The sequence below is a fragment of the Rousettus aegyptiacus genome, unplaced genomic scaffold, assembly GCF_014176215.1.
Source record: "Rousettus aegyptiacus isolate mRouAeg1 unplaced genomic scaffold, mRouAeg1.p scaffold_m13_p_14, whole genome shotgun sequence".
Lineage (NCBI taxonomy): Eukaryota > Metazoa > Chordata > Mammalia > Chiroptera > Pteropodidae > Rousettus > Rousettus aegyptiacus.
Window position 1 is genome coordinate 35,511,328 of NW_023416289.1, and position 12,665 is coordinate 35,523,992.

Below are 12,665 nucleotides of genomic sequence, written 5' to 3' on the forward strand. Positions count from 1 at the left end.
ATCTCAGACCTGGGGGAGACACCAGAGCGAGAAGCAGAGAGCAGAGTAAAGGGGCGGAGCTGAGCCCCGGGGGCCCCTGAGACAGCAGGGGGAGGGGAGGGGCGAGGCGCGGCGGAGGGGTCTGTCAGAACCCAGAGAGAAGGGACACCCAGGAAGGGGTGGGGCGGGCCACGGTCGTGTCAGATCAGACCTGGAGTCAGACCCTGGCGAGGGGAGACTGAGCACCCAGGAAAGGCGCGCACGTCACTGCTGCTCCCTCTGCGCTTCCGAGGACGCAACCGGTCCGCAGAGCATCCGCTCCCGCCGGCAGGCGCACAACGGGCAGGCAGCTCCGTGTCCCCTCAGGCTCCAGCGTCAGTCCCAAGACTGGAGGAGGTCCCTTCCGACGGCCTGGGGTCTAATCTCTCTGTTGGGCGCCCTCTATCCTCCATCCCTGCTGTGCGTGCGGGGACCTGCGCTGGCTGTGCCCAGCTTCTGCCAGGATCCCCACCAAGATCAGCAAGACCGTGCAGGCCAGGCCAGTGCGGACACAGTTCCCAGCCGTGTAATTCCGGGAGGCGGGGGCTGGAAGCGGAGGACAGGGGTCACTGACAAGTGACCAGACCCGGCCCAGCCTTCTTCCTATATGACAGGAGCTCTTTCCCTCCTCCCCCCAGAAGGACCTGTCCCCACCAGCGACCCCCCTGGGTATACTCCCAGGCGACTTACCTGTCTGGAAGACTCCTTCTGTGGATGGGTGGCTGACCTCACTGGGCCCTCCTAGGAGTTAGAGAAGGGGGGCGGATGTCTCAGGTAGCCTCTCCCTGTCTCAGGGCCACCTGCCTCCTGAGCCCTGTGGAGAACCCTCCTTTCACTGGGAACACCCAGTCCCCTGCCCCTGGATCCCTCCACCCACCCCACCCTAAGCTCCTGGGTCCACACACCCCCTAGGTTCCACAGACAGTCAGCTAGGTGACCTCAGGGCACAGCTGGAAAATTCAGAGCTGCTTTTGATCAAACTCCCCCAGAGATCTAGGGCGAGTCTCCTCCTCCTGGCTCTCAACCCCCCAGGAAGGGACAGGCTTTCTGCTGCAGGTGGACCAAGGTTTCTCTGTCCGCTGAGTGTCCACCTTCCACGAGGAGAGGCAGGACCTCTGCCCCACTGCCATCCCACTGCCCAGCGGGGAGCTCAGTGGGGAGCTGAGGAGCTCCTGTGAAGGAGAAGCACTGAGCCTCAGTACCCTGCTCTGTCCCACTCGGCCTAGCCCCTCACCTCCCGCAGCGCCTACACCTGGCCTCTTCCTCTCCACTCCTCTAGACTGCCCGGAAAGGAGACAGAGAGACATGGGGACATAGGGATGGCATTCTCTGCTTCCACTCATCTGAGGGGTTGGACGCCCCTCACAACACCCCGCCCCCATCACTACGCTGAAGGGTCCCTCCTCACTGGACCCTGCGTCCAGGACGTCTCTGGAGAGGACTGCATAGGGAAAGGGCAGCCTCAGTCCGAAGGTTCCAGAAGCACTGTCCTGCTCTGCTCAGGTACCCCTGGACCTCATCACTCGTCCAGTGGAGGGCGGACCACACCACAGGGGGACACATGCCTGGGGCTGAGTCCTCAACATTCTTTAAAGGCAGGAAAACCCCTCGGCTGCCGTGCCTTCTCTTTATGGCATGTACCACGATTTAAATTACATGCAATACACATATAATATTTATTTTATGTATATTTATATATTCATGATGTCTATTGCATCTCCCATACAATATGTACTAATTTTAATAAATATTAATGCATACTTAAAATTATATGATTTAACTTTTATGTCTATAATTATGCAAACATTTAAAAATGTATAACTTTAAAGAACTTATACTATATAAGTTACATACTATACGTCAATTACACGTATTTATTATATAATTTGGTGTATATTTATGTTAACGTTAACATCTATTAATTTAGAAATACATGACGTAATATAATGTATAACAACTTTATATGATACAGAATAATGTACTCTATTTACTGTCATAATACATGGATGTGCTTTATTATGTTAATTATTTTACTTATGTATTTAAAATATAGTCTAATTATATACTCTGACATAATTTAAATTATAGATCTCAAATTTGGCGTTGGAATTACACATTTACATTTATATTTGCACATATAGAGATATCTGCGTTTCTTTTGTTCATTCTAATTAACTCTCATTAAAGTCACGGGGGACGGGCACCCATCCTCCTCGCCGCCGCGCGCCTCAAGCACTCGGTAGGCGGGCGCCTGGCGCAGACGAGGGGAGGGGAAGACATTTCTCTGCTGGGTATTAACAAGAACCTGTTTGCGCGGTTTTGCTGGGCAGGCACCGATTTATGCACCGCGTCCTGTGTGCTGACCTCCCGTGTACCCTAAACGGCGCAGCCTTCAAGGCCCTCCGAGAGGGCTCTGTCATCCTCCAGGTGACTTCGTCGCTGCTCCGGCATAATCTTCAAGAGGGCCCTTTTCTCCGCTCCTGTTCGAGTTTGGAAGTTGAGCCGTCAGTCCCTCCGTTCCTTGGTCCCGTTCTCTGCAGGGTAGGATCCTGCCCACAAGGGGGCAGCGCAGAGCTGCAGCCAAGGCTGAGGTCAGGCTCCGCCGCCCCAGGGCTGATGGTTCTGCCCCTTCGGAGCCTTGTGCCTTTGGGCAAGAAATTCGAACTCTGTTCCGGAAATTAAAAGAAGCGGGGCTCCCAGAGATCAGACGGGCACCTGCCAGTCATGTTAGTGTTGTTGTCAAGGTCGCTATGAATGGTAGTGACACCCAGTGCCCTGCGGCTGCCAGCCCCGAGCTCTGGCCTGCCTAACAGTCCCTAATTCTAGCGGAGCCTGGTCCCCAGAGCAGAGCCTTTCCCCAGACTCCTCCAGGCTGAGGTCTCTTCACCGGCCGAGGAGGGGGTGGGGTTCTGACGACTTTGGTGGGTCCTGTGAAGGGGGCAGGAGAAGGGCTGATGTGGGGGGCGTGTCTGGGGTCCGTCCCTCTCAGCTGGACCTCTATCCACCCTGAATGTCCACCGGCAGGCCACATCTGGCCATCATTCAATCCCAGAGGACATCCCGCGAATACTTGGAAAGTATCTGGGGGAGGGGGTAGGCGGGAAACAGGCAGAGGCCCCTACTCCATTCTGCTGGGAGGTGGTCACTGCTCCCCATCCACCTGTTGACCTCTTGGACTCAGCAAGGAGCAGCTCCTCTGAGACTCTGGGAGGACATGGAGGGGGTCGGAACATTCCCAATGGACCCAGCATCCAGGACATCTCAGGGGCTGACCACGCAAGGGAAAAGAAAGACTCATCCCAAAGGTCCCCCAAAGCACCATCGTGCCCTGGTCAGGGCCCCCTGGACCATGTGACTTGTCCAGTGGAGGGTGGACCACACCACAGGGGACACATGCCTGGCCCCACAGAGTCTGGCCCAGTGGTAAAGAACGCTTACCACCGTCCTGAGAGAAAGGACACATGTTCCCTTGAACAGAGTCTGTCTCCACCTGGTGTCTGGAAGCCCGCTCCCCACCTAGCACAGCAGAGTTACCTCCCTTTTCACTCCGATACTGGGCTCAGTGTCCTGGCCATCGTGGTGTCTATGTGGGACCAGGACTCCAGGGCCCTGAGCCTGATGTGACAGCAAAGGGACATGTGTTCACAGGGACAGGGGAGCCAGAGGGACTGGGGGTCAGCAGGAGGGTAGGGGGACTGTGGACAGCGGACGAGCTGGGGACAGGGCCCAGGGGCCTGGGACAAACCTGAGGACAGAGTGGAGACATCCTCATCTGTCACCAGCAGCTCCAAGAGCTCACTGCGCTCAGACCAGCTGGGCCATTTGTAACAGTGGCAGAAATAACGGCCAGCAGTGACCTCACTTGCTGCGATGTGGAATCTGGCCTCTATCCCCTGTGAACCACGTTGAGACTTGTTTGTCTGAGCCCTGTGCTCAACTTATCTATCCTTCTTTTCAAGGCAGAATATGTCAGCCCCAGCAGGACTCTGGCACACGATGGTCACAGGCCACCCCCAGGGGACCACAGTGTCTGGCGTGGCACAGATGGAGGATCTGGGCAGGACCTCTGGGAGGGAAGCAGAGCAGGATCTCAGGTCCATCGTGCAGAAATGGTCTTTCCCTCCATGTGAGAGACAGGAGGGAAACTATAGATGACCGTCGCCTCCACGACATCCACACTCACATCCTCATTTGAATCAGAGCATCACTTTTTAGCTGGTCACATTGCCTCGTGGCACAAAAGATGACACCTGGCACCCGCACAGGCAGTTCTGTGCAGCCGTGTGGTTATCTATGCCGATGAGATGGAAGAGGCCTTGCTGGAGAGATTCCCAAGAGGGTGCTTAAAGGGTGGCAATTAAGTCCGGAGGGCCCTTCCTCTACTTCTGCCCTTCTTTGCCACCCAGTCTGCAAACATGCAATGGCTGGAGCTCTGGCAGCCATCTTGCACCAGCATTAGTGGTGGTGGCCATGCACTAAACTTGTAGAGCAGAAGGGAGGAGCCTGCATCTCTAGTGACACGCTGAGGCTGCCACCCTGTCTCTGGTCAAACTGTATGGAAGCTGCATCTCTGAGAGAGAGAGAGAGAGAGAGAGAGAGAGAGAGAGAGAGAGAGAGAGAGAGAGAGAGACTTCCAGATGCTCTGTATTTTATGCAGCAATGTGGTAGATAATATAGAGTGATGAGAATGGCCTTGATGCCAGACAGACTTATGATGAGTGCCCACAGGCACATAAGGAAAGCACATAATAAGGGGCCCCTTCCCCGTCTAGGGGGTCAGGGAGACTTATCCTAGGAAACATGTGTCTGAGCTGAGATCTGAGAGACAAGTAGGAGGTAGCTCAGCTGGGCAGATCAGGGGAGGCTGGGATGTGGGAGGTGGAGAGCTCAGCGTGTGAGACCATCCTGCAGGATGAGTACAGCCCGATTCAAAGAGAATCCACAGGTCTGGTGATAAGTGAATCAGACGGAGCAGGGCAAGATGTGGCTAGAGATAGATAGGGCCAGAGGAGACACTTGGATAAGGGACCTGATGTGACCTCAATTCACCAGTGAAGAGTCTTAGCCTGAGAGTAAAATCATCATCTGTGTGGTTCCTAGGTTCACCTGCAGGAGAGAGTGGGGCAGAGCCAGCAGTGAGACACCCCTGGAGGCCCTAGAGGTGCTTTGGGGATGTGAGCTGATGGAGCTCAGATCGGGGAGACGGCGCCCAGAGGGGACAGGGCACGTGTGAGGACACATGGGGTAAATCGTCAGGGTTCTGTGGTAGAGTGAGTGTGGGGATGAGATAAAGGGATCAAGGACGACTGTGCTCTCTGGCCCTTGGCCCACACATTCACCGAAAGGAAAAGAGGGGGTGATGAGGAGTCGGGTTTGGGCAGGCGAGGGTCAGGGTCAATTGTGGATCTTCTGGATCTGAGGAGTCTTGGAACCAGTGGTGACGTCCCATGGGAGTTTGCGACTGTCGGGAGAGACTAAGGAGGGACATCCGTCTGGTCTATCTGGGACCCTTGGGGCGGGAGGGCATCTAGGACTCGTGTAGAAGTGACTCACCGTCCTGCGTGTGGATCACCTGGGCCAGGCAGAGCACTGGAAGAGAAGCCCCAATGAGGAAATCACCCTGTTTCCTTAAGCGGGGTCCGACTGGTGGGCTTCAGGGAAAGACTTCGCCACCGTTATCTCCAAACCACTCTCACACATGTGACTTCTTCTTCCTCTATAGCAGGTTCCAGGCAAGTTCCCAGTGATCTGTCAACTAGAGCCCATCCTCACCAGTCCTTCTGTATGTGACCTATCACCAGCCCAGTGTCCAGGACATGATAGAGGCCCCGGTCCCCCACGGTCAGCTTAGGTCCAAGTGATACGTGCGAACAGAAACTGCAGTGGCAACTCTCCTCCCCAGGGCCAGCAGGTGCTGGACTAGAGGCCGGACTGAAATTGGGCCTGGATCCTACCCCAGAGCCTCCCATCCCCTGTCCCTGAGGTCCCTACCCCCTGTTCTGACTCACCGAGCCCCAGAAGGGGCATGAGATTGAGGGACATGGTCAGCCTCTCGCCGTCTGCTCTGTCCTTGTCCTGTGGGTGGGAGGACAGGGCCCTGCAGTTCTGGAAGTGTGTGGCATGTGTTCTCAGGGTCTATGTCACACAGGGCTCATTTCCGTGGTCTCACAGGAAGGGAATCGGGCAGCCCCCAGGCCCAACTCTTGCTTCCCTCTTGAGGCACACAGCGGCCTCGGTTTCCCGGAGACATTGTTAGTGAGATATTTTATAACCGGGCTGAACCCATGTCCAGATAAACTCACACAGAATTAATTCATAATAGATACGTAATAGAGACATAAACAGAGAGACGATAGGTGGATAGGTAAAAATGGGTAGATGGATAATAGATACATACATACATGGGAGATAAAGATATAGCTAGATGATGAATGGGTAGATCGATGGAGGTAGAGCTGGATGGATTAATAAATGATAGATAGGTAGACAGCTACATGGCTACATAATTATATAGATATGTGTGTACATAGATACATAGATTGGTATTACATATATAGATACATAAGTTACATGTATAGATACGCAGATATTTGGATATATATAAATACGTACATAGAATATAGATTGGTGGTTACATATATAGATACATAGACACTTGACAGACGGGCAGAATACAGGTGGGGAAACTCCTGGCTTGGCTTCTTGTCCTAACAGGCTGACTGTTTCCAAACCACACGTTTCCTCATGCACACTCTTCGGTTTCTCACATGCAAAACAGGCACCATAAAATTCTCCTCTGACAACTTCATGCTATTATCAGGCGGTGAGTGGCACAGACAGATGAGTGGCACGCTGGAAGGACACTCAGTCGGGGTCCCTCCTGCTGTCCAAGACAAGCGGCACCGTGCTCAGGCAGATGCCCTTGTCTCTGTCCCGTGACCCTGGGCTGTGCTCTGCACGTCCCCCTGCCTCCCAGCTGGCTCCAGTTATTTCTAAATTGAAAGCCCTAAGTCTACAGAAGTGAATGTACCTAAGAAACAGTTATGTTGTCCAAACGTAGGTGTATCGGGTCGGGGGGCGTGCTTCTTGGAAGGTTAAGTTTGCAAAGAACCAGATGGATCTGGGCCGGTGGCTAGATTCCCATCTGGATTCTCGTGTGGACCCTGACGGGCATCCCTGGGTCCGTTTGTGACCAGGGTGCAGGCACTGGGACTAGGGAAGATGGTCTCGAAGTCCCTGTCACTGACTCTGATGTACCATCATGACCTCCCAGGGTAGGGGTTGGCCCCATGAGGAGGAGACGGGAGAATCAGTACAGGAGGGCAAGACCTGAGGCTTCCGGGGTCACGGCCCAGGGAGTGGCTGCTGAGGCTGCAGCGCCAGGCGGGCTCCCAGGCAGGGCTGGGTCCTCAGAAGGGACTTCCTCAGTGTCCTGGGTCAGCAGGTGAGGTCTGACAGAGACAGCAGAGGGGTCTGCAGTGCCAGTCGTCATCTCCTCCTGGACGGGTGGGACTCAGCCTCTCCGAGGCACAGATCTGCTCTCCCCAGGCCTCACGCTCCAGCCCAGGAAGACTCAGCCCCGTGGTAACTGTGGTCCAAGGAGGAGAGAATCGGGCTATAGTGTCTGCCATCCCTCCAGCACCGAGGCCCATGTGCTTCATAAGCTTGGCCCAGACCTCCGTATCCCCGACCAAGCTGATGCGGTGCTGTAAAAAAACGGAGGGTCCAGACCATGAGCTCTGCCCTGGGACAGAACCAGGAAATGGCCCTGAGGATGTGGGCAGTGTGGCCACAGTGGACGGTGTCCCCCACATGCCGCAGGGACCCTGGGGCCTGTGGTCGGAGCCACTCCCCTCAGAAAAGCCTCTCTCTCTCTAGGGGAAAACGAGCGCCTTCCATTCCCGAAGAACAGGAAGAGGCAGCTCGTCCTCCTCTGTTTGTGTAAAGACAAAAACGGCGACTGCCCAGTGCCACTTACTGCCCACCAGTGATCACTCATGCTAAGTCCATCATTGATCTGGCCTTCTTTGGGAGCTGCCCATCCTGATAACAGGGAACACACACACCCACACTCACACACACACACACACAGATACCCAAACACACACACACACACACACACACACACACACACACACAGAGTCCTTCTCAATCATTGCGAACACCCATTAGCTTGAATTCCATCTTTCAGGGTCCCTCTGTCCACATTCCTGCCCAGGATGGTGTCCAGGCAGTGGGTGGTCGATGCGACTGTTGGGAGTGGACATTCTGCGTCCTCCTGCTGGCCCCTGGGTCTGAGCTGATCGGATCTGTGGGGCTTGTTCACCAGCTTGCTAGGGACCCTGTTGAGGTCCGTGCCCATTGCTCCCGGAGTCCACCATCTCTCTACTCCCTCAGGGCCTAGGGACCCTTCTGGTCATCTCAATGTCTACTTTGTCTCAGGGGTTCAGTGGCCGTGTCTGATCATCCACTCCTTCCCTGTCTGGTCTAGGTATGGTCTCCCCTCCCACCACAGGGACTCCCATAGCTCCTGGTATCCCCTCCCCAAACCCTTAAGAGAATGGGGTGGGCAAGTGCAAGGTAGGCCCCTTTCCACCTACCTGGCTGCACTGAGCTGCCAGGAGTGCTAAACGTGGCACCTAGGGACCCTGGAGCAGGAGGGACATCCTTCCAGGCAGAATGGTCCCTGAACCCCAGAGCCCTGTCTTGGCCCCTGTATCTGCAGGTTGAAGGATCCAGAAGCAAAGACTGGTCCTGATGTCCACTTGGTCCTCTTCCCAAACCTGTCTCCTCTTCCCTCCAAACCCCGAGAAGGAGAAGTTTGGGACTTTGTTTTATTTAATTTCCCCTAAACCGTGTCTCTCCTCACTGCGTCCTTGCTGCCTGAATCACAGAACATCTTTTCACTGGAGCAGACGTGGACCTCGTCAGCTGTCCATACTTGTGGGGGTGATAGACTATTCAGGAATTCTTTCCTACAAATGCAGCTTTGTCACCTTGTTCCCTGCTGAGAGCCCTGTGCCCACCCGTCCACCTCAGTCCGAGTCAGAAAGGCCAGAGTTTAGGAGAAATACATCATCTACCTGTGATGGTTACCATATATGTCAGCTGAGTGGACAAAAGGACCCTGAGAGCTGGGAAAACATTATTTCTGGGCGTATCTGGGAGGGGTTTCTTGAGGAGATTTGCTTTAACTCAGTGGGCTAAGGACATTGGCCCTCCCCAATGTGGCCTGCACACCCAACCCCCTGAGGTCCCTACAGAACAAAGGGGGAAGTGGGTGCTCTCTCTCTCCTCTCTCTCTCTCTCTCTCTCTCTCTCTCTCTCTCTCTCTCTCTCTCTCTCTGTCGATATCTTGAGCTGGGATGTCCATGTTCTCTGCTCTTGGACATGCAGCTCCTGGCTCTCAGGCCCAGGGACTGAACTGAGTCACACCGCCGGCTCTGCTGGTTTTCCTGTGTGCACGTGGCGGATGGTGGGGTTCAAGTGTCCATGACTCGTGAGCCTATTGCTGGACTAAATCTCCCCTTATATATATCTAAGTAATCTACATCTCAGACCCTATTTGTTCTGTTTATCTGGAGAATCCTGATTAGTACACTAATCATTGACAAGTAGGAGAAAGAGACAGAGCCAGATGCAGAGATGGGGGGAGAGGGAGAGGGAAAGAGGAGAGAGAGAAACTCAGTATAGGACTTATCCCAAGAACACAAATATAAAAACTATAGGTTTAGGAAACAGATCTCTGGAGGAAGCACCGTACAAATAGAAAACGAAAGATAAGCACGAACTAAAATTGACAAGGGAGGCCGGGCCCCCACCCTGACTGAGCCAGGACAGAACCTCCCAGCTCAGGAAATGGAGTCTGTCCTGGGGTCAGAACACTGAGTCGGGCCCCCCACCGCGGCGCTGCACCCCTGTCCCTTAGAGCCGACCGACCTCGGGCATGTCTGTTAATGTTTCGGACTCTGGTTTTTTCCAAGGAAAACAGAGGGAAAAATAGAGGATTCACTGCGCTAATGTTTGCTTAGAATGAAAACAGTGATTGTGCTGTGGTAAGAGTTGGCTGAGTTTTCGTTGAACTTTAAAAACATAGATTTTTTTTTACTGCACAATAACAGTTCTAATAGTAAGCCTGTAACAGGCATGCAGATTTCTTATCTTCTTTCTCCCCTATAAATATTTAAGACTTTATGAACAGGTGCTTGCAGTGGACTTTTTAAATTTTTTTGGAAAAAATCAAGTTGCAAGCTTTTATTACAAATTAAAACTGAAGTTCTTAGAAATCTCAACCTGACAGATATGAAATAATTTAAAAATCTTCAAAGGTGTGTTGAGAAAAACGAGCCTTTCTTTTTTAAAACACGTTTGTCAATACTAAAAAGAGACATCTCCAGGTAAAAATAATAAAAACCCCATGCCGCATAGATAATGCAGATAGTTCTAGTTATCTGGTTAACAGACAAAAAAGCAAGCACTTAAGGCTTTAGCTCCAATCTTGAGTTCATTTCTTATTGCTGGAATTTCATATTCAGTTCTTCCTGTTGGATGACCAAACAGGATGATGGTAGAGATGGTAAGCCGGCTTTTACTCAGCCCCGCCCTGCTCAGCCTGGGGTTTGTGTATGTGTGTGTGTGTTGGGGGGGGGGGGTGACGAATTCTCAGCTGGTGGATCTGCTGCTTTTGTCTCTTTGTCACCTTGTGGTTTAGGGCATTCTGGGCATCTGCGTCGGTTACTGAAGTGACGGCGGTACTGACGTTGAGGTCGCTGCTGACCGCGGGTCTCATCTCCTTGATTTTCCTTATCTTCTTCATTGCTGTCCTCTCTCGGCTGTCTTTGGTGAGAAGGACCCCTGCGGAATCGTGGTCTATAGCCCCGATACATATTCTGTCTCACTGGTCTATCGCGTTCTCCTGCACCCCGGGTATCAGCTCCCTCCGTCACTTCTTGCACAGGAGGGTTGGAATACTGTGGTCCACGCCCACAGGGTCTCCGCCCATGTATTGTAGGGTGGGAACCCTCGCCTGCGGTAGCGCCGGCGCCGTTGGGCCTGGCCTTCGGGAGCATCCTCCAATCCCTCTTTATTCCCAGCACTCTCAGCATTCTGGTCATCCTGCTGGTAACTGCGAAGACCCCCTGCGACGCGGATAGCGTCTGCAATGGTTACGGTCTGCTGCGTGTTTCCTGCCTTGCACCGGAGCTCCACCAGGGCCTGTGACACTTGCCGCCTCTGCACCCTTTCTCCTTCAACACCACCACACTGCACAGTCTGTCTCCTACCCTGCCGACGTACTTCCTGGGGTTAGTCTTCTTTACGGCAGTCTGGTGTACAAATACATCTTCCTCGGTATCATTCCTGTTGATGAAACCATATCCGTTTCTCACACTGAACCGTTTTACTGTTCCCGAAACCTTCGTCGCGATGACCTTCTTGTCCCCGCTGGCAGGCGCCGGCGACGTGAGGCCGCCGGGCTCGCTGCTCGCTGTGCGGCTGCTGGTGGTGCGGCCTTGGTGTCCGCAGCGCTGAGGGAGCGCGCGGCTGGCGGCTGCTGGGGCTCGGCCTCGCGGCTCACGCTTGCGGTGACGACGGCTGGGGCCGGCTGCGGTAGCTGCGGCTTCTCCCGGTGCGTGATGGTAACTAGGCCTGCGGCGGCGGCTCGGGGCTCTCTGGGGTCCACTCTCCGTTCGCGCTGCGGATCGAACTCCCTTGTCTTTTCCATTTAAAAAAAAAGACACAAAAATTAGTGCGTAAGGGACGCTGGCGCCCTCTAGCGGGCCTCGGCAACGTTCCTTTCTATTCTGACGGCAAACGCGCAGGAGGACGCGCGCCCCCAGCAGCAGGCTCCCAGCTCTGCTGGCCGTGAGGTCCCGCTCCGGGGTCTTGGTGGTGCACATCCCAAACGTTTCTTTGTGGCGACAGCTCGGGGCAGCCTCGCTTGCAAGCCCTGCAGCAATCGGCAACTCGCTAAGTAACCAAGCGGGCAGTCGTGGACGGGACCCAAATTTGTGAGGACAGACGTTAAGAAATAACACAAGGGACACGTGTTCAAGGATCGGGGTGGGGATGGCAGGGAGGTGTGAGGGTTGGGCAGACTCGATATCTCGTAATGCGGGACAGATTCCGGAAAAGGGACGATCTGCTTTGTGCCACCGCAAGGTGGAATTCCGCTCAGCAGGCGCTAAGGCAGCCACACCCCCTCCCTGGCCCGAGGTCTGCTCCCCGCCAGGATGTGCATAATTGGGGGAGTGTCACCGTCACAGCCAATGGAGCCCAAAGCATAGTGACTCCCCACTGCAGCCTCATTGCCTGAGTCACGGGATGTCTATTCACTTGAGCAGACCCACGTTTGCTCAAGTGAATAGACACTTGGTCAGCTGTCCCTGGTGGTTGGGGGGATGGGATAGAATATTCAGGAATCCTTTCCTACGAATGGAGCCTCTGCACCCCGTCCCTTGCGAAGAGATCTATGTCCACCTGTCCACCTCAGTCTGAGTCAGACAGGCCAGAGTTCAGGAGAAAAGCACCATCTGTGACAGTTACTTTATGTGTCAGCTGAGTGGACTAAGGGACCTTGAGAGCTGGGAAACACTATTTCTGGGCATGTCCAGGAGGCAGAAGGCAGTTTCCCAGCCAAGTAAACAGGT

At 54.0% G+C, this 12,665-nt stretch overlaps 1 pseudogene; it reads right to left on the bottom strand.

The window, feature by feature from the left end:
- Positions 1–9,969: 9,969 nt before the first annotated feature.
- Positions 9,970–11,759, bottom strand: LOC118611434 (annotated as a pseudogene).
- Positions 11,760–12,665: the final 906 nt, after the last annotated feature.